The sequence below is a fragment of the Dermacentor variabilis genome, chromosome 5, assembly GCF_050947875.1.
Source record: "Dermacentor variabilis isolate Ectoservices chromosome 5, ASM5094787v1, whole genome shotgun sequence".
Lineage (NCBI taxonomy): Eukaryota > Metazoa > Arthropoda > Arachnida > Ixodida > Ixodidae > Dermacentor > Dermacentor variabilis.
The window spans coordinates 153,974,401-153,996,883 of record NC_134572.1 but is presented as its reverse complement, the minus strand read 5'-3'; the positions used below and the strand labels follow the sequence as shown (position 1 = coordinate 153,996,883).

The following is a 22,483-nucleotide window of genomic DNA, read 5'->3' as shown; positions in this document are numbered from 1 at the left end:
GTGACAATTCAACGTATTTGCAGTTGATCGCGCGGGCACCGAATCGATGAGAAAACTGGCCTTCACACCCCAAGAGATGCCCATAACTACCCCTCTCCTAAAGGAGTGAAAAAGACAGCAAAATCTTGAGCACCGAATAGCTGTCAAGTCTCAAGATTGATTTGGCGGCGGTTTAGGAATGTGTGTGCGAAATGGTGGCATGGGTCGAGAGTGGGGGGGGGGCTGCCGCTTAATTCGGGGGGAGGCGAGGCCCCCTCGGGCCCACCCCCCTTGGCTACGTGCAATCAGTGACCATGTCAGTAAGCGCAATAAAACGAATGTGTCAAAGAAAATAATGACTAATACTACTACTACTGCTACTACTACTATTACTACTACTACTACTACTACTGTTGCTATTATTAGTATTATTATTATTATTATTGTTATTATAAGCAAAGAAGAACAACAACAATCAAAGCTTTACGTCAAATGAAACGCAGTGTTTGAGCATAAATGATGCGAATGTTCCTTTCAGTTGTTGAAAAGTTACATGTGTTCAATGTGTAGCATAGTAGTTGGTTTTATTCATGCAGATTCACGATGAAATCTACATTCGGTGTCTTTAGTTATAGCGATTTTTTTTTCATTTACCATTACCCAAGTTTTCAATCTCAAATCTTCTAGGCGAAATAGAGTGGACTGTGGGTTTGGGCTCACGTATACTAAGGGATAGTGTCCCGGTATATGCTACCGGCACGGTCTTTCTTTTCCTTGTTCCACCACCGCAAGCCGAACGTCATCATGTCTGTGACAAGGTATATGAATCGTTCTATTATATACAGATAAGCCAAACAGGCGGAAACAGCACCGACGTGTACTGCTTATTTCACCTCTTATGCCATGAGTAACGGCAAAGGCACGTTTCCACCACAGTAGCAGTAGCGCATGCTTCCCAAGCACTTTTGACCGCTTCGGCTGGAGCAGCGGTTTCACTTTATCGTGTGCACTGGAGCATTACATGCGTTTACCCTCGTCGCCATGTAATACCATCTGCGTCATCTCTGAGCATGACGTGGCGCCATGCACCGAGGCTGCAGGAATAGCACTGAAAGAGGGAAAGCTGTGTATGTCGTGCGGACGGACTGCTATCGTCTACAGCAGTTATTGCGCATGAGCACGTTGCAAGTGCTAGGCGGCTCCCTGTCTTTGCGACCCCTAGTGCCATCTGACGAATAGTTGCGCTAATGCGGTAGGATTACTCACGGCGTCAGCAGCTCACGCTGTATGTTTGGCACCTTCTCAAACGGCAGCGATGGCGCGAAACAGCGTGCCGATATTAATTTTAACCGGGTTTCGGGAATTACAAGATTTTCATAGCTTTTTTCGTTTAGAGAATTTAGAGAAAGGGAGTCGTCTATTTGAAGTGGGGCACGTCTACGACGTGAGGGAATTGTTGAGCTCGCACTGATCGGAAGTGACTGCTAGGTTTATTCCGCAAACGAAAAATAATGCACAAGCGAGATGCGTGAAGCTCAGCGTAAGCTACTTTGTTTATCTACGGTGTGGACGCACGAAATGATAGGTGACATTGATTCTTGAAAAGTGGCGACAGCAGACAAATCCTAGCGGGGATCTGCGATTGCCATGCTGGCATCGCGGGGAAGTGCAAGGACGCCGCGGTAGTTTCCCTGTACATACAGGACGGCAAATACGAATCCAAAACATCTCATCCAAGAACATGGGGCGTGCGAACGAGTCGTAAGACCTACCAGACGTATTCTAACGCTGCTCTCCCCAAGCACAAAAAACGGGATGAACATACCAGTTGTGTTAGACTACGCTGCGAAAATATTTTCGCCCAAGTTACTAGAATTGCGATACTTTTATGTTGCGATTTTTCAGTGAGTGCAAAGGAGGTTCCAATAAACCACGTTGTCAAAAATTTTGGTGATCTCAACTGCCCCTTAGTTGATATGCTGGGCGCAGAAGGGTGTATGCCAGCTCAGCCAGCCGCAACCCCTCCTCAAATCTCTCAGCAAGCCCTAGCGCTGTTTCAATGGGAGAGGATTGGGAAAGAGTTCCACAGCTTTACTGCGGTACAGTGTGGGAACAAACTACTTTGTTTGCTGCATAATCTGGCACGCACTGCAGGCAGTGGTGTAGCAAAGGGGGGGGGGGGGCGTGGGCCCCGGGTGCAAGTGGGGCCAGTGGGGGGGCCCCACTCGGGGCCAGTGGGGGGGGGGCCGTGTCATATACGTCTGAAGACACACGGAAATTGTTGATATCCTCGCCTTCCTCGACTAAACTCGAAGGGGGGAGGGGTGACAGAAGACCTATGGGCCCTGAGTGTCAAACGACCTAGCTACGCCACTGACTGCAGGTGCCCCGTTGCTGCCATCATTGCTGTAAAAGCAAAGAATTCAGCGTTAACGCACTTGGCATAATGCCGGAACATAAAACAGCGTATGCCGTCGGACGAGCGCTATCCAGTGTTGACGCCGTTCTGCTTCATACGGTCGACTTGGAAACCTGTAAAACTTTGTTCCTCGTGAGTTGGTGTACGTGCTGTTGCAGCCCACTACTCAACAGCTCGGGTTGCACTTCGGCATTGCTCAGAAAAGGCAACAGCTACGCGCAAAACAGTGCACAGACAGGCTATCCGAACGCAAGCGGGCCGGTCGTATCCTGCCGGTTCCGCGCTCGCCGCCGCGAGGGGCGCCCTAGTAAGTGCGGGAACTACGTTCGCAACCTGCCTATATGCAGCGGCAGGGCTGTCGCTTGAAAACACACCTCGCCTCTACGCGCCTTATTTACATTTTGAGTAAGCTTTCGTTGTAGTTGCATTCACAATGCAATGTTTAAGCCGTTTTTGCCTACATCATAGTACGCAACTATTGATTTAAATCAACCATCCTTTAAATTTGAGGCGAGAACTTCCATCATATCCTCTAACTCTCGCATTGCAGCGATAGCGCCGTTGAGCTTCGCTGCCCATCACAGAAGCAACAGCATAGCCATACATTGAATACACAAGGCGTCAGCGAGTGCTTTGAAAGCCTATTAAGTTAGCGGTGCCCATTTCCAGCGATTTGTTTTAGAATAATATATTATCGCAACTTCTGCCACGTCACATCGGCCTGTTATCTTCGTCGTGTCTTCACCAAATCAGATAACATCATAACATCACCCAGAAACCAAGAAACGCCACTAACCACCACGAAAGCTCAGATAAGAGACATATGGAGCCATTCACTGCAGAAGGTTTTGCATTCATAATAAGGCATACACACGAAATAAACAAAGTGCGTGGCACAAAACAATACCTAGGCCATAGAAACAATAAGGTTTGCGACCCCACGAAGTCCGAGTTGCGTCCCTACCACCCGTACTTCAGCTGGCCGCATGCTGCAGCCTGCACTGTTCTTGCTTGAAGCGCCTAATGTGTTACGGCGCGAGGTGAGTTCTTCCGTCTTGCGCGAATTCCACGCAGCTCCTACCCGCCTCTTCGTTCCCTCTTAACCACCACGCATTATTAGCAACATCTAGGTGTTGTCGTTAGGAGTACTTTCACCACCGCGACTGGAACGACATGGCAGAACTTTGCAAGCAACCATACCCTTTGCTCAATTCTGCGACGCATAAACTTGTGTACTAGTGACGGCGAGTTTGCAGCAGCACTTGGTTTTGTTTATGTAAACTACAGGCCCAAATTAATCCAAACGTCAGGCAATTTACTCGTCAACGTCATTGACTTTATTTCAAGCACAAAGTACTTGAAGAACCTTCGAATTCCTAGGCAAGCAAAATTTTGTGAGATTGCTAGGAGTTCAGTAAAGAACACTGAGGCACACATAACTAGTGATCACCAGTATCCGGACCCTGTCTCCTATACATTCAGAAAAAGTAAGTTTAATTAAACTGATTCATAGAAATGACAATGAATATATGAAGGCTAACACTGTCATACTAAATAAAGTGATTCGCGACCATTAGTGACACCACCTTACCACGTCTTAATTAAATTATTCGAATTACCATAATTATAACGCTTCATTTGATATCCATGACGCTAAGCTGCTTAAAGGTACGAGAATATTTAGCGGCACTTAGTAGTGATCACTAATGACTATGCATCACCAGGTATATATCGTAACCCAAATACTCGTGCAATCACATTTTGACTGATGCCACTGACGACTTCCACGAATCAAGGTTACCATTGTTATACTAAACAGATGTGATTTGTGATCACTGTACTCCGTTCCATACATAGCAGTCAACGCTGTAGAAGCTATGCCAGAAGTTCGGTCAAGAAACGTTAGCTCTCAGGGCGTTCCGTCTCGGCATCGCTGCGCGCCAAAAGCGTTCGCTCGCGTCAGTATGAACGTGAGCCTTCTCGCGACGGGTTTCAAACATAAAAAACCATAAGAGTAAAAGAAATACAATGATCTAAACAACGCTTTTACAGCCGTATACCACAGTGTGTTTATTTCTAAATGTTAAAACTTGTTCCGTTCAATATTGTAACGAAATATTCAAGGAGTTCGGACACACCTATTTATTGCAGGACAACTTGTGCCCGGGAGTGAATAAAAAAATGACTGCGGCATTCCAAACAGGAGACAGCAATGCCTTCTTTTCTTTTTCTCTCGAGCCTCACTTCAGGTCTTGTATGTCCCGACAACGGTGACATACGATACGTGTGCGTGCGGCGACTGCAAATGCCATTATGTCTGTCTTTTTCACCAATACGCCGTTGTCCTCTTAAAGAGGGCACGAGCCTGCACGCATTATTTAATATTTTCTGCCTTCTACCGTTATCCCCCCCCCCACAAGAACGCATCATCCCAATGCGTAAAGCGACGAAATTGTCGACAAGCTAAAGTGGTATATGGTACAGAATAGATGTGTTTGGTATAATATTCACTGCCTGTCATAACATTGCTTCATCCTGACCACATGCACAGTTTCTGTACGATGTCGGCATCGTGATGCGGTGACTTGTCCTTCCCGCGATAAGTTCGTAGTTTAAGGGACTGATGCGGCTAAGAAGTACTCGCAAAGGACCGAAATAACGGCGCAAAAGCTTTTCCCAGAGGGCGTGCGTCCGCACGGGAGTCCAAACGCATACTCTGTCGCCTGGCGCATACTTGACTTCTCTTCGCCGCAAGTTGTTGTATGGGTCCGCGTCAATGCGCTGCCTTTGTTGAATGCGATGTAGTGCCAGCTGATGGGCTGTTTCGGCCCTCTATGTAACGTCACCGATGTCAGAGTTCTGTTGTGCACTGTCGCTGACAGGCAGCATTGCATCCAAGGTTGTGGTAACAAGTTGGAAACGCATTACTTGAGTGGTCTCTTGCAATGAGGTATTATTAGCGAATGTTGCATAAGGTAGTATCTTGTCCCATGTACGGGGCTCTAAGCTTATGCAAATTGACAACATATCGGTCAGCGTCCTGTTCAATCGCTCGGTTAGCCCATTTGTTTGAGTGTGACAGGCAGTTGTTTTCCTGTGGCTCGTATGAGTCAGTTTCATAATGGTTCGCGTGAAAGCAGCTGTGAACGCAGTTCCTAGATCCGTGCTAATAACTTCTAGAGCACCGTGTCTTAGTACTACGTTGTGACAATGAATTGAGCCACTTCACTTGCCATTTCCCTGATTCGAGAGGCTATCTCGGCATAACGGGTTAGGTAATCCGTCGCTACTACAATTCATCGTTTTCCTGTTGACGATGTCGGAAATGGACCACGTAAGCTGATTCCTACTTCTTGCTAGAGGAATAATGGGTGTTCTATTGTTTGCAGGATGCCTTCGGGTTTTAATAGAGGCGTTTTGCGTCCTTGGCAATCCTGACATGTTCTTACATTATGCCGTACGGAACTCCATAGCTTTTGCCAGTAGTACTTGGCATGAATTCGGGCAAACGCTCTACTCACTCCGAGGTGTTCTGCTTATGGGTCACGTGGCAGGCTTCCCAGATTTCTGATCGCAAGGCTGAAGGAACGACTAGTATGAATTTCTCTTTGCTGTGCTCAAACTTTCTTTTGTACAGGACGTCATTTCTCATCACATACGATGACAATCCCCGGCTGAAAACTCGTGGAACATGGACGAGGTGTTCGTCCGGGTGCCTGATGAGTAGGAGGTATTAGGCGTTAGACTGTTGGTGTTTGGCCATCTCAGATGTAATCACGGCTCCCAGAAACGGAGAGTCGTGTCCACCTTCCACAGGGGCACATTCGACCGGTGCACGTGATAAGGAATCAGCGTTACTGTACTTGCGAACAGACTTGCACGCGACCCTTATGTCATATTTCTGCAGCTTTAGACTTCATCTAGCAAGTCGCCCAGAAGGATATTTCAGGTTTGCCAGTCAGCCCAACGAGTGATGATCGTTGATTGCTGGGAACGGTCTACCGTATAAGTATGATCAGAATTTTCCTATGGCCCATATTACTGCGAGGCATTCTTTTTAAGTTGTTGAATAGTTAGTTTCAGCCCTCGAATCAGTGCAGCTAGTGTATGCAATCACTCTTTCTACTTTGTTTCGTTACTGGAGAAGGATGGCACCAAGTCCTAAATTGCTGGCGTCTGTGTGGCTGCCTGTTTCCGCTTCGACATCAAAGTGCGCAAGAACCGGGTAGTTCTGAAGTGGCTGTCGGGTAGCTCATTTAACGAATCTACTTGTTCGCTTAACCGGATTAAAGGTACGTCATATTTCGTCAATTGCGTTAACGGCTCGTCAATCTTCGAAAAATGTTTTACAAAATGTATTTAATAGACACAAATCCTAAGAATCGGCTAACGGTCTTTTTATTCGTTTCTCTAGATATCTTTTCTACGGCTGTGGTCTTCTCAGGGCCAGGAGGGATGCCTTCAGAACAATCACATAGCCGAGGAAAAGGAGCTCATGGAAGCCGAAGTGATATTTTTGTGGCTTTGTCGTTAGCACTGTTGACCTAATAGCTTTTATCACAGTCCGTAGTCGTTCAACATGCGGATCAAATGTGGTAGAAAATATCACGACATCGCCAAGATGAAGCAGACAAGACTGCCTGTTTAACCCGGAGAGCAGTGTCCATCATCCGCTGAAAGGTGGCAGGTACGGAACAGCAGCCGAACGAAAGTACCTTGAATTCGCATACCCCATCTGGTGTGGTGAATGCTATTTTCTCGCGATCTCTTTAGCCCGCTTTAATTTGCCAGTATTCGCTTTTGAGGGTGAGAGAGAAAAATAATTTCGCATCCCTGTCTCCCAAGGGAGTCATCGATCCTCGGAAGCGGATAGGCACACACTTTGTGACGACGTTCAACTTTAAATAATCAGCACAGAAGCGCAAGGTTTGATAAATTTTCTCTGCCAGCACCAGAAGCGAAGCGCACGGGCTGGCCCATGGTTGAATTACGTCGTCTCTAAGCATTTCTTCAGCTTGTCGGATGATCTCTCTCTCTCTTTCAGTGACACTCGGGAAGGTTGCTCGCTAGCAAGCCTCACAGCTTCGTTAACAATTATACTGTGTTTGGCGATGGATGTTCTCTGGTTGATGTTGTTGGAAAACACGAGGCGAATTTTCGTACAATGTTCTCTATTTGCTGCTTCTGGTTCGGTAATAGCGCTGCATGGATGTTGATGGATGCGTTTATGGAGTCTACGTTGTCAAAATTGAATAGTGCAGCATCGGAAGGACTCAAACCAGCAATGTGCACGCGATCGTCAAGGCGAGCACTGGTGGTTCCCTTCTCAACATGCTTGACTTCCTTTCCAAAATTTGTCTGAAAGACATTCGAACCACCGTCATGCAGCTGAACAAGACCCCTTACTATGCAGATCCTTTTTTCGTATAAGAGTCCCGAGTTACTGTCTGCTAGTCATTCATAGTCGTTGAATGCGGTGCTTCTTACGGCGGCATCTATGCTGGATCTTGGGGGTATATTGACATCGTCGTCTATAATATGAGGCGCGGCAAACTGTTCTGCACACTCAAACGTCGCGAGGGGGTGCTGACTTGAGACAGACACACAAAATACCTGCAAGTTGATTACTTCACCGTTAGCTTGCAAAATGTACATTCCCATAATCAAATTCCTTCAGCATTTTGACAGTATAATGAAACTAGCGGCGTATGTAGAGCCGCGTATCCCAATTCTAGAAGTGCACCTGCCCATGGGGTCAGTAAGGTGTCCTCCAGTGGTTCGAATTTGCAATCCTCTCCAAGGAATCAGCACTTTCTTCTGTCTTCTGGCAGAAGATAACTGAATGGTCTACGTCTGTTTCTACTAATGCAGTAATTTCGCAGCCCTCAATAAACACACATAAACCTGAAGTAGCGTCACTCTTTCCGCAACTGCTCTCGAGTCCGTCCTTATATTTCGGAATCAGCGCTGGAGGCTCTGTTCTTCCATCCACAGAGGCCTTGCCTCCACAAGTCACCGGTGTTACCCTTTCCGACATGGGCTTTGCGGCCGTCGCCTTGGGGAACGTGAGGATGGACGTGGGCTCCGTGATCGATGCATCAGCGACACTGTTGACCGAGGATGATGTTGCTGTGAAGTGTGCAGGCGTTGGCGTGTTGACAAACACTCCTGGATTTCATAAGGGCATTCACCGTTTATTGGGCTCTCAGGGCGTTTACCGAAAACCCTGAAGTCCCGCTCTGCGGTATTCGCCCATCCTGTAAAGATGACCAGCTTCGCGGCAGTGGTAGCACAGTGGGATTCTATAAGGAGTGCGCGATATGTCAGCCTTCCGGAATCACGTCTCAGGCGGAGGCGGCATAAACCGAGGTTCGGATACGTGGGTGGTTGCTGTGAAGAAAGTGCGTCGAGCGGATCCTCTGAGTACCTTGGCGTACGATACCGTCGGCCGCCGTACCGGTGACGACGCTTGTGGCTGTACTTGCGGGTGCTGTTCGCCGACTGCTTGTCTCACTTCATCGCGAACCACTGCTGCTAATGAAGAGACAGCTGCAGGGCCATTGTTCAGCTGTTGCTTCTGGAGCTGACGAGTTCTTGTAAGACCTTGTCGCTATTCCAGAACATTGCCGATATTGCATCCACAAATGTGGCGTTCATATCGCTGTTGAAGTGCCCTTTCCTTAGTTGTGGCCTCGGAGCAGAATTCGGCGAGGGTGCGTGGAGCGCTACGAACTAAACCGGCAAATAGCTCCTGCTTCATACTGTGCATCAGATGTCGAAGCTTCTTGACGTCGTTGATGATCGGATCCGTCCGGCAGAATAATCGGTAGATATCTTCGACATGCATTGCCACTCTTTCGCTGTTCCTTTGGCTTCTTGCTTGTAAAAAAGGTTCAGCTCTTTACTGGAGGTCTGCGCTCCGATACGTGGCCAAATAGGAAGTCACCCCTCGACAGAAGGGAAGCTTCATGGTTTCCAAACCACGTTCGCGCACAGTCTTGCAACGCGAAGCAAACTTTGTGGAGCTTCCGGTTTTCCTCCCATTCATTGTAGTCTGCAACGCGCTCATAGCCTTGCAACCAGTACTCGGCTGCTTTGAAGCTGTCGCTGTAGAAATGCTCGGGCGTCCACGGCTGATCAACGACGATGACGGTTGACGCGGCCTGGGATGTCATTTCAATATAGTCTGCTGCTACTGCCCCATTTGGCTCCGGCAAAAGAGGTGGCTCAGGTGGCTCACCACGTAGGCGACGGCTCTTGCGCTGGTGAGCAGGCGTTGGATATGAAATGGCGTGGCTCCTGGTTGCTTTCTCCAACTCGAGTGGGGCTGGAAATCATTAGCACGCACCTCTATCAGAATTGTAACGAACAGTTGAAGCAGTTCTGACACAACTATTCAATGTGGGCTAACTTCTACCTGGGTAATAAATAAAAAGATGACTGCCGCGTTCCAAACAGGAGATAGGAATGCCTTCTTCTTTTTTTCTTTCGAGCGTCGCATCACCTCTTCTTCTCGTTTTTCCCGACAACGGCCATATACGATCGGAGGGTTTGCAGCGCATGCACGTGTCATTATGTATTCGTCTTTTTCACCTTGCGGATGTGTTGTGGCGGTCCCCCACTGATAGGGTGATGTCGTCCGCGTAGATTGAAGACTGCACGGGGAAGTGAGGGTCGATCGGCATGGCAGCAGGCAACCGTGCCCTGGCCAGGTTGGAAAGGAAGGGGCTCCCCACTGACCCCTGTGGTACACCTCCAGCGACTGGACGGGGGTGTTTTTCGATTGACCCACACAAACCCTGATTCACAAACTCTGAGGGTGCGATTGTGCAGGAACAATGAGAGGAACCCCCGCAGGTTGCCACGGATGCCGAGGAGGTCCAGGCCCTGCTGGACAACTGCGTGAGGGAGGCTGTCGAAGGCACCCTGTACGTCACGTCGATCAGCGAGAGCATCACGAGGTCCCCGCCGGGCTTGGCATCCTCCAGGGTGGACACCATGTCAGCGATGGAGTCTGCAGTGCACCGCCGCCGCCGGAAGCCCGTCTGTTGGTCTGCCAGCAAGCCGCGAGCACGGGCCACCCAGTCCAGTGGTGCTAGAGTTATGGCCTCCATCACCTAGCAGGCAGCGGATATGAGGGAGACCGGTCGATAGGATGACAGTTCCCTAGCCGGTTTTGTGGCCTTGAGAGTGGACACTGCGGCTGCCTACTTGTGCAGCAATGGCCTCACCATCTCGGCCAAGAAGACCGAGGCCTTGTTACTGCATCCCAGAGCATCAGCCCACCACTCAGCTGCCCGGCTGTGCTTGGAGGGCATCCAGATCCCATGGAGCAAGGCCTACCTACCTACCTGGGGCTGCGCATTGACCATCAGCTGACCTGGCTGCCGGCTACCGAGGCCATGTGCGCCCAGACGCTTCGGGTCCGCAAGGCACTCTCACAGCTCCTTGCCTGTGGAGAGGGCTGTACCACCCGGTGGGCCCTGCAGCTCTTTGAAGCTGCAGCCACTTCACGATAACTGTATGCCCTCCCTCTTGTGGCGCTGCCCGCACCCCGCCTGAGGAAACTGGAGCTGCAGCACCGGTCAGCAGTACGGCTCTGTTTTGGTGTTCCCCGAACCTCACAAGTGGCCGCCACTTTGGCTGAGGCAGGTACCTGGTCCCTGTCATTACTCTTCCTGTAACAGGGGCTGCGACACATTGATCGCCTACACCATGCCGCTGATGGCCAAGCACTCCTGACCCGCCTACGCTCGGAGCCAGCATCAGACGGCTGTGTGAGACGGCTGTGTGGCCTCTATAAGGAAGTCATAGGGGACACGCCTGCAAACGCTGTATAGCATCTCCCATTACAGCGGCCACCAATCCCTATCTCAAAGCAGCTGCCAGGTGTCTCGAAGAACCGTTCGCCAGCATGTGCCCTACAGCAGACGGCAGCCTCTCTCCTCCTAGAGAGACTTTGGGACCACCTTTACATCTTCGTCGATGGATCGGTGATACCCGCGACGGGCTCACCCACAGCAGCCTGCGTTGCACAGGCCCTACAAAAGAGCAAGCTATGCCGTCTCCCGGGACATGTAAGCTCTACCGCTGCAGAGCTAGCAGGACTCAACTTGCTGTGGACCTACTTGCAAAGGAGCTACCAGCGACCCCGGCAGCCATCTTCTGCGACTCCAAGGCGGCACTGCTCTGCCTGCAGAACCCTGACAGGGCTCGCCTTGGGGTTGCGCTGCTCTCTTCAAGACTGACGGCCCTTCAGGACGCAGGATGCTCACTATCCCTGCATTGGCTATCGGCACACGTGGGGATCCCGGGCAATGAAGAGGCGGACACTCTTGCAAAAAGTGCCCACCACTCAAGCGTCCCCCTCAGCCCTGCTGTAACGGCCGCAGATTTCTCGAGACACAGGCTGCGTTGGCACATCATCGCCTGCCACCCGGCCAAAGAGTATCCCTGGGCCGGCCTCCACGGCCTCTTCCACAGCACGGCCTCCTACGAAGGGATGCCTCGTTGCTGCTCCGACAGCGAATTGGCTGGTACTGGACGGCAGCCAGCCGGCACCACCTTGGGAAAGCCATCTTGCCAGCCTGTGTCTCTTGTAGTGAACCAGAGACTCTGGAGCACCTCCTGCTGGCCTGCCCTGCTCACCTGCAGCACCGCGGCCGACTTCTGCAAGAGTTCCACCGCCTGGGGCTCCCATGTTCCCGAGAGAAAGATATCTCCTTCCCCGGTCGTAATCAGCTACCAGCCTTCCTAAGTGTCGTTGAGTACCTCGACTCGTCGGGGCTCTCGGCGAAACTATAGGAAATTTCTACCAAGACGGGTGGCCTAATGGCCATCCCACCGCCTCGGGCTTCCTGATCCGCCACTACTACACTTCTACAGGGCCACCTCCCATACGGTCTACCTCCAGCCTACTCCTCCGGTCGAACACACTGGGCCCTCCCGGCCGGGCTGCTCTGATGCTGCTGGGACGACCCTCTACCTTTCTTTCTCATACGCTTTCTTTTAATCCCATTTCGCCCACCCTGCTGGCGCTGAGGAGTGCTCCCGCATGGGTTGCAGAAGATAGTGCCAGCCTTTCCTCCTTTCCCACAAGAACCACTTCTCGTATTTTTCACCAATACACCGTTGTCCTCTCGGAGGGCGCAAGAACCTGCGCTCATTGTTTACAAATAATCTCTGCATTGTATCAATATTGAGCCTATACAAAGAACAGTTGCGCACAAGTGCGGTCAAAAAGCATCCAACTATATCCAAGTGCGAGCGAAGTCGCTGCAAGAAGTCTCTCTAGCCTCCACACCTTTGACTACTATGTATGCAACAGATTATAGGGACTCAGTCCTACCATCTCCTAGTTAATATAATTCCATCATCTTTTGTATGACCTTTCATTTGATAGCCATTACGCTCATATTGTCGAAAATACGAAATCATCGTACTGAGTGTATCATTAGTGATCACTATTAACCGAACGGGACCGCTCAGCAGCGGTAACAAGAACAAAGACTCATTTAATGAGTTTTGTATTGATACCATTAACGACGCGTGTGAATAAAGGCTAGCACTGTCATGCAAAACGAAGTGGTATGCGATGACTAGTAACTCAGTCCTACTGCTCCTGGTTAACGTAGGTTAGCCACTGTTTGACTAACTTTTCATTGGACATTTATCACGCAACGCTGTATGAAAGTTAGACTCGACGTTCTCAATTAGCAAGGGTATATTAAAATGATCATTTAATTAGACTCCGAATGGCGCCAGTGACGACATGCACGAATAAAATCTACCACTGTACAATTTAAATAAAAATCCATTATAATTATTAGCTTTATCCGCTTTCATTATTCGCTTCCAATCCGGTTTCACAATTGAGCCGCAGTTTTTATGACATTTAATCTAATATTCACATTAAGGTGTGCAAAACAAAGAAAACTTTGCATACTATGTTAGTATCTGGCAATCACTAATGAATATAGTCCTATTAAGTAGCTGCATTGTATAATTAGTGAATATGAGTTGAAGGCCTCTCGCCTTCGCTCAGGGGGTCCGCGAGCCGCGACCAGCACGACAAAGGACCAACGGCGCGAGGAACAAAAACCGCTTTAATTTACGATATAATGAAACACTCAATTAACGCAGCCTCGCGGCCAATAGCAAAAAAGAACAAGGCAAAGAAGCAAGCCGCAGCACAGCGAGGCAACAAAAGCAGCATACAAGCAGCGAGGCTTGCAAGCCAAAGCGAGCGACGAAAGAACGGCCGTTACAAACCGTCAACCAACACAATCTTTCGGTCGATAACAGAACGCATAAAGCGCAGAAAGCAAGCAAGCACCGAACCAGGCGCGAAGACACAGTCCCAAAAGCGAACAACAAGAACACTCTTTCACGCGGACACAATACAAAAACACTCTTCCCCCTGCTCTGCAGCACGCTCGGAAAGAAACCTAGACGCGCCACGCCACACCAGCGCCTCCCTAGGCCCGCGCCTCGGAAAAGAAAAGCCCCGATTGCCATCTCCGCTGCCTTCTTATCGGGCAGCCGCCTTCCCGGCGTTCCCCGCGCGAGTTCTCACGATACGCGATCGGTGCGCATGCTGCATGCGACGAGTGCCGTTGTGGCACGCGTTTCAAAGGCTTCCCCCGTGCGCGCTGCAGAGAGGGCCCAAGGGCCCGACAGAGTGAATGTGAGTTTTCATGAGTGAATATGGAACAGAATGTTTAGCTTTCTAAATATCAAATAACACATTTTACCATGCGCCAGAACATGAGGAAAATTGGCGCGCGCAGCCTGCTGAATGCTCAGATGAGAATCCGTAAAGCCATTTGGTCCGCTTACTCTTGCAGATTGTGACAGTGTGATCTAGCCTTATACCTTATGGCGCGAATATGCGTCAAATCTTCGAATTCGAGTGCATGAGTTTTACCATAATCGACGAGCCCTTTCCCATCAATTCAACGGCGCACGAATTTGCGGAATTCAAAGCTGAAAAAAACGCCCCAGGAAAAAAAGTCAACCAGCGGAATAAAACCAACCTAGACCTACATATACAGGCAGCCTTAGATGATATATCACTAGAGTGCAATTAGTGGATGAATTCTATCTGCGCTGCAGTCAGCGTTTTAAAAATGACGCCATGCATTCTAAAGTGCTCTACAGAACTGTCCCAGGAAAAAAATCGAGCCAGCGGAATTAAACGATGCGCGACTTATAGTGTGAAAGCGTTGTCGCGATAACGTACCTAAAGAGCACTTTGCGAAATATAAGACATTGCTCGACAGTCAATGTTTACAAAATGCTTTCCATCGAATTACGCCGGCCGCATCGTCGCAGAGTTGGTTTTGCCGCAGTAGGCCGATTTACCGTATACCTGGACTTGCCTTTGGCATGTATTCCGTCGCAGGGTGACCGGCACTGACAAATAACAATTAAAGTCACATCCGTGATATTACGTACCTGTGATTAATATAAAATAATTGGTTCGCTTAGTGCATCTATGCGCAATGGATTTAAAATATTCGCTCCTTAATCCCGCAGAGGCTGACCAATCTAGTCGCACAGCGATTGCACTACACATTTAAACTAAAGTTTATTTCTTATTTTCCATCCGTATTTTTTAAATATGTGGGGCAGATAAAAACGATGTTGACGAGGGCTATCCATTGTTACGTCCAATATCAGGAGTAATGGCATTTCTCCGTCCCCGTGCTCCAAGTGCTGCTAGATCTACTCCTGGTGATCCTCCTCCTGCTCCTCTTCCTCCTGCCACTCGCCTTACTTTACGTCCTGGTCCTGCTCCTCCAGCTCCATGGGGTTCTGCTAGAGACAATTATTTAGTCACACAAGTGTTATTCAGGCAAATTAGGACATTATAAATGTTTACATTATTTTGCACATTACGAATTCCGTCGTAGCTCACACTCGACATGAACCTTCGCGATTTCGAGTAGGCGCCCTCGGTACACCTACGCTCTGCAGATCGCTTCCAAGATAATGCATGCGGCTCCCCTGAATACGCAGTTGCTGATGGAGTACAACGACTCCCCCCCCCTCCCCGTTCACTCCCCCCGGGACCATGCGCGCGACCGAAGACAGCGCGCTGCCTCCCCGCTTTCTTCTTGCGCACACGAAACTGAGCCCGGGTCTTCGACTCACCGTCACTCGCTTTCACTCGGTCATACAGGAAAGAGCGCGGGGGGGGGGGGCGGTGCTATTGCCTTGGAGTTTATGCAAAACAATGAGCCTACGAATACGGCCGAAATGCGCTTGGATTGTCCATACGTTTGCGATAGCAATTATAAAGGAATGACACGTGTGCGCTTGCGCGTAACCCGCGTTCACGAAGTGAAACGTCACTGCAATGATTTTATAAGGTCGGCAAAAAATGCTAAATTGTGGCATACGATGTTTACAAGTTTATCATGAGATTGCGTGTCCTGTATTCGCATTACATATTTAATTGCTCGCGCCACAATGGTCCCAAATTCATAAAGAGTTTATGCTCACGCGCCACATCGTTCTGAAGTAATGTGCAAATGCTAACACAAGTTCATGCAAATGCACAGCGCGAGATGTTGATGGCGTTACGTTAAAAAGATGAAGGGGATGTTTGATGTTTTTGGGGGAAAGAATGCCGAAGAGAGGTGTAGGCAGAAGAAATATGAAGCGAAAGACAATGGCTGAATATTATTCGCAGGTTTTATTCAAATATCCGTGGTCAAATCGACACTGTGCACGTGTTTTCGTGCCAGCGTGCTCTCGCGCACACGTGGAGCGCGAAGTGATACACACTGAAACTATTTGAAAGAGATATTAAGCTTTCGCACGAGAGACGTGCGTTAGTGGTTGTAGTTAAAATAAATAAAACAGAAGTGCGGTTGTAACCTAATGTTTTGAGCGATCGACTTTTGTGCAGAATGCCAGCGATTTGATTTCACTCTTCCGCATGAATTTTTCTTCCTTTTCTTAGTATTGACACGTGTACTTATCTTTATCGGGCGACCACGTTTCGCCGCTTAAGAAATGTAATCGCACAGCGCGGCACGCGCCTGCATGTATCCGAAGTTTCTGGAAAGTTATCGATGCTTCTACCCGGCTGTCTGTTGTCGCCGAACCTTGTGTTGGCCATGGCGGCCGCATTTCGATGGGGGCGAAATGCGAGAACACCCGTGTGCTTAGATTTAGGTGCACGTTAAAGAACCGCAGGTGGTTAAAATTTCCGGAGTCCTCCACTACGGCGTGCCTCATAATCAGAAAGTGGTTTTGGCACGTAAAACCCCAAATATTATTACTATTAACCTTGTGTTATCTGATTTCATCGCGTGACGCGAATGGTGTGGAACTTTGTGGAAGGCAGGCGGGTCCGAATGATTAGTCTGGAACATTCGACGACTGCTCTATAAAAGCCGACACACTTGACCCGCTGATCAGATTTCCGACGATCGCCGACCGTGTTCGCCGCTATCGTTGTGCTATAAGTGTAGCCGGTTTTGTGGGCACAGGTTCGCCCAATAAAAGCTAATTTTGTATTCCACCGTATCTGGCTCTCTGATTGCCACCGCACAGGGCGAACGGCAGCGGCAATTTCGGCTCGGGCGGTGCACATATACAGATCCGCCGCCACCGATCTGGCTCTCTGATTGCCACCGCACAGGGGTTGCATTGGAGGAGGAGCGAAGAAAGGAATTAAGTTCGAGCCGGCGCTTTGACAACCGGAGACTCGCAGGAAGAGGGGGGAGGGGGGCGGCGTGTACACCCAGCGGCAAACGATGGGGGCAGAAGCGCGCGCAGCAAGCGGACAACACGATAAAGGGAGGAGGGAAGAGATAGCAGCGACTGACTGATGCCGCTGACGCCGATAGTGAGTCAACCCCAGCTGCGGAGTTGGTTTCAGGGACAACGCCGCCGATGCCGACACAAACAATATTATACCCTCGCTTCCGCAGCGCTAAGAACCAGGTCTAGCCGTGGGAAGGTGGTCACGTATTCTTCGACGTGCCGGGGCCTACGCGAAATAACCGGCGCGTCGGCAACTGAAGAGCACCCTATCCGCCACACAAGAACAGGGGGGGGGGGACCCTTTCCTCCTCTTTCTGCATGGCGGCGACGGTGTTCTATGCAGTCACGTTATCTTGATTCTCTAGCGGCGTCAGCGGCATCCAGCGGTATCAGTCGGTCGCTGCTAGCGCTGGGGGGATGAAAGGGGGGCGGAGCTGGTTACGAGGCCGACGACAACGCCGACGACGACGCGAAACCCAGGAACGGACGCCAAAGAGCTGCGCTCTAAAATAATTTCCGGAGACGCATCTCACTTCGTCATCGGCAAAGAGAACCTTGGTACAGTAGCTGACGTCATACGGCATTGTCATACATTCAAGGCCCTGAAGATGCGGTGCATCACTCCTAAATTTGGTCGGTTACCGAATGTGACTACTGTTGCAACTGTTGACGGCTACACATCTTTGATTTCGCGTCTACAATACGCTAGATTGCATGGGAAGAGCTCACCTGACACGCACACTCGACAGCTTATAATGCTGCGCCAATCCGTGCCCCTCTCATCATGTTTATATGGCTGTAACTGGTGTCGAGGACAACAACTACAGTTCTCGCTCGCCACCGAGGCCCGAGCGCAATCACTGCGCAGAGCCGCGGGATGAACACTGATTCGGCTATCTTTGTCAGCAGGCCGTTACACACCAGGATCCGCGTGAAGACGCGTTTCTACCACAGCGTCGTGAGAATGCTTTTCTGGGGTACATTGCATATCTCCAATGTCATGTGCGTTATCGTTGTGGTGCTGCCGGGCATACAGCTCAGCTTTGTCGTCGGCGCAGGGAAACATCACGATACGATACGCCATCACCGTTTTCTCGCGCCAGCAGTGGTCACACCGACGATACCTAGTCCGCCAATTCCAGGAGCACCTTACGACAAGCCAGTAGGCGCGATAGTTCTTCCGCTTCTTAACATATCTTTACACCTGCATCACTCGCCTTCACCGCGACGGCGCTTCTTATCGCCACCACCACCGGGAAACTAGCCGGGGCGAGCTATCGAGGTGAGCTCGCGTAAAATATAATTCACCTCAGATGCATCCGCCGGTTACGATACTTAAGAACAAAATACGCGTGTTAATAGATTGAGTATGCCCAGCGGTATTAGTGCACACTGGTGCAACCATTTCTGTTATGAGTCGTTCATTCAAAGATTGCATTGGCCGCAAAGTTATTTTTCTTGGCGTGAATCTACAAGGTTTGGCGGTGTCGGCGGGAAATGCTTCTTCCTCTAGGAGTTTCCGTCGTTAACGTCATGTTGGCCAGAAACATGTTTCCAGCAGAGTTACTGGTTCGGCAGTGCTGTACACATGAAGTTATTCATGGTATTGGCTTTCTCCAAGAGTATGGTGCTTTCATGGACTGTGGCACAGGTGAACTTTCATTCAGCAGTGAAGTTGTTCCTGCCCTCGGTGACGAGCTGCCATCCGCGGAAAACACACTGGCTGTTTCCGATGAACTGACAGTACCATCAATGCGCCATGGGCACTGTGGTCAATTGCCGTGTTCGCTTCAGCCTCTACCTTATCTGTCTTTGACGCCGCCGTTCGACCTCTCACCAGTCAATGTGCTAAGAAATACATCTTAGTGCCTCGCTGTATTCTGTCGATTAACAACTGCCACGTGTTTGTGGGCACCTAACTGTTCACCAGTGTCTGTTATAACTCCTCGAGAAATGAAGCTCGCCTCTTTGATGATGCCATCGGAAATTCTATCGCTGCCGTTGACGACGAAGAAGGACAACAACCTCTGAATGTTTGCGAATGCAGTTGTTCCTACGACTCGGTCATTCTCAGCATGGCTATTAGGTACCTACGGTGACACGAGCGGCAAAGATTGGCCCAGTGATTGAAAAAACATGCTTCCGTGTTGGACTTCTGTGAAAAGGAGAAACGAACTACTTACCTTTTTTCGAGCCTAGCCCAGGATCGATTCAAACTCTGTCGATCCGGTCCGGTAAGAACCTTACCGAGTGTCGTCATTGGAGCGCAATGTTATTACCGAACAAGTTCAGGATATCCTGCAGGAGGGTGTTATTGAAGAATCGTGCAGCCCTGTGGTAGCACCTGTCATTTTGGTCAAGAAGAAAGACGGCTCTTGGGGGTTTTGCGCTGATTATAGACAATTAAACACCCTAACAAAAAAGATATATATCCAGTGCCTCGGGTAGACGATGCCACCGACTGCCTGCATTCGGCTACTTGCTTTTATTCACTAGATCTACGATCGGAGTTATTGGCAGATTCTCATGCACCCTGCTGACAAGAAGACTGCATTTGTGGTGTCCGATGCACTGTATCAATTTCATGTTCTGCCGTTTGGTCTTTGGCATCCGCCCGCTCCTTTCAAATGATTTATGGACTCAATTCTTTGCTCTCGGAAATGGGAGGCATGATTGTGTTATATAGATGACGCTGTCATTTTCGGGCGTATTTTCGTAGAGCATAACACGGGTTAATGCCTCGTTTTAGACTGCGTCGGAAAAGCCAGCTTGGTTTTGAATTCTAAGAAGTTCCGGTTTGGCGAATGACAAGCACACCATATCACGCCATATCATCCCCAAACAAATGGCATTGTCGAACGTACCACGGGCAGCCTGACCAATATGCTGCCTCTGTGTGTATCAACCAATCACAAGAACTGGGATGACATCTTACCGTTTATTACATGTGCCTACAATACAGCGAAGCACAAAACCACGGCCCTCACGCATTTCTACCTGCTATATGCTCGGGCACCGCACTGCTGTCTCGATATCATTTTTCAACTTTACACTCCACACAGAGAACCCAGTTGCCGAAACTGTGGGCCGTACAGAAGGAGCCCGGCAAATTGCTCGTCTGCGTACACTAGGATCAACGAGTGGTATGAGTCCCGCCACGACTCAGCTTCAATCGAAGAAGGTGAGTTGGTGTGGCTGTGGTAATTAGTGTCGCATACTGAATATTGCTCGTTTTCCAGCTGCCATAACTGCATCTGTATTTAGGTCAAGTGGCCTCAGGAAATAAGACCTTCTAAACTGATAGCGCCTGGTTACAACTGAAGAGTCTCGTGCATATGTGCTAACACTTTGAAAGATCGACAGTGCCCAATACATAAAACCTTCCATACTTTACACGCAACTAAAGATCCCCGTTTTTAAGCACTTGTACTTCTGTCATTCAACATTACGCGTGGGTGGGTAGCAATTTGAAGGCCGCATGTTTTCACCTAGCGGCCATGCCAGTTTTAATGTGAAAGCATTATATGTTCCATCACACCAAAATCTGCCGTCGTCGGAACCGAGCGATGGCATCAAAAATGGCTGATGGCTCAAAGAGGTGAAATATACAAACGTGCTGGTATTAACGCCAGATTTTGCTGGGAAATACCTGTAAGCAACGTAAATTACTTGCTCTGAAAACAAAATTTCGCACACTCCGATCTGCGAGGGAATCGAACCGAGGCATCCCGGATGCGTGACGAGCATGCTTACCCGACGCCACGGTGGCTTCATGGTTCTGGCTGACGAAAGTGTGCCTAGAGCGTACGTCATTGCACACGGCACTTCGCAGCCATCTGGCTGACTAAAGATGTGGCCTAGTGCGTGTTACATTAGACGCGTGATGAAGCAGCCAATGGGGAGGAGGTGGTGCCACGTCATGTGTGTATGAAATGAGCGCGCTCCTTCCCGCGCGTCACTTGCTCTTCGAATTTCATTGATGCTGTGCCTATTGCGATGGCCTCTCGACGCCACCTTATTGCATGTCAAAAATATGTCACCATAGCTACTATAATTCTTTGGTATTTCAACATGTAAGCAGTCTTAAGTGCCTTTCCCGAAATTTTTTGTCTTGAGTAGAGAAGACCTGTTATCGATGCTCTGGTTTGGCAGAACACCTTTCTTCTATTACTGCTGGTCTCTTCATTTGAATTCAGCAAAGAAGCCGTCAAGCGCAATAAGACTGCGGTGCAGCTTGGGAAGCGGATAGATTGGGCGTCCTCACTCATGTACGTTCGGCTTGCTGAGGCAGGGGAAATATGCGCGGTTGTGTCGGCCGATAAATGTGACTTGGATTTTTGTAGCTATACGGCTTAAAGGTGCCTTGCTTTGAGTGAAGCGGTGGCAACTTTGCTTCTATAAAAGGAGTGGAGAGTGTTGCTTTACAGTTCCTTTGGATATCGCTTTCGTCCAATGTATTATTGTTCGCTTGCATTTAGAATGAGTACGGTGTCGTTTTACGATGGGGGTAGACGCTTGGCCTTTCGCGCTTTAGTTTTTTCCCACTTTATTGCCACTCATGTCTACCCGGAATACGGAATACTATGCTGATATCCTAGTGAAGGTAGGCATGTGGGGACCAAAATGTTCCTTGTTCAGTCGGCGCGAAACCAACCGAACTGGTGGACCACAGCATCACAAACAGAGGCAGACAACCTTCGCTTTCAGAAATAAATTCTGCTCTTGAAGCCGTTTTTTCATGTTGTTCGGGTTGGACTGAAGACGTTTCGGCAGTATATGTGGTTTCCTTGCATAACTTTACACACCAGACCAACCGAGTGAATGAAGATGCACATCTTTAGGAGTAAAACAGGTGGCGAGGTAAGCCTTCCCTATTGCAAAACCCAGTACCCAGTATCCGGTGTCCAGTACCACGCCGGATTAGTGACCCAGTGTCGCGGCTGGATGCTAGGGCGCTGGGCAGGCGCGGCGTACAGGGATGCGCTAGGTACTGGTGGTGAAAACAGCTCTAGCGGGTTAAAAACGCGGTGCCTGGCCGCCGTATACATTTTTTTCAATACAGAAAAGAAGAGAGAGCGTTCTGGTGTAATAAAGAAAAAGAAAGGAAGTAAGAATGATTACACCAGGATTCGACCGTCGGACCTACCGGTCTCAAGCCCGGTACTTTACTACTACATCAAGCAATAACATCGATGGATAATTTTCCATGTCATCATCGAGGAGCAAATTTAGCTTCAGATATAGGTCTCGTACAGACGTGGTAAATGCGCTATCGCCCAGCAACTAAATCTCAAGCCTGTACCAGCA

The 22,483-nt window shown here is 49.3% G+C and overlaps 1 long non-coding RNA gene across 1 annotated transcript in view; it reads right to left on the bottom strand.

Annotated features, from left to right (window-relative positions):
* Positions 1–13,484: 13,484 nt before the first annotated feature.
* Positions 13,485–22,483, bottom strand: part of LOC142583260 (uncharacterized) — a 36,251-nt gene continuing 27,252 nt past the window's right edge. The window contains exon 2 of the long non-coding RNA XR_012828584.1: positions 13,485–15,214. This is a non-coding gene — a long non-coding RNA (uncharacterized LOC142583260). The remainder of the gene's footprint in view (positions 15,215–22,483) is intronic.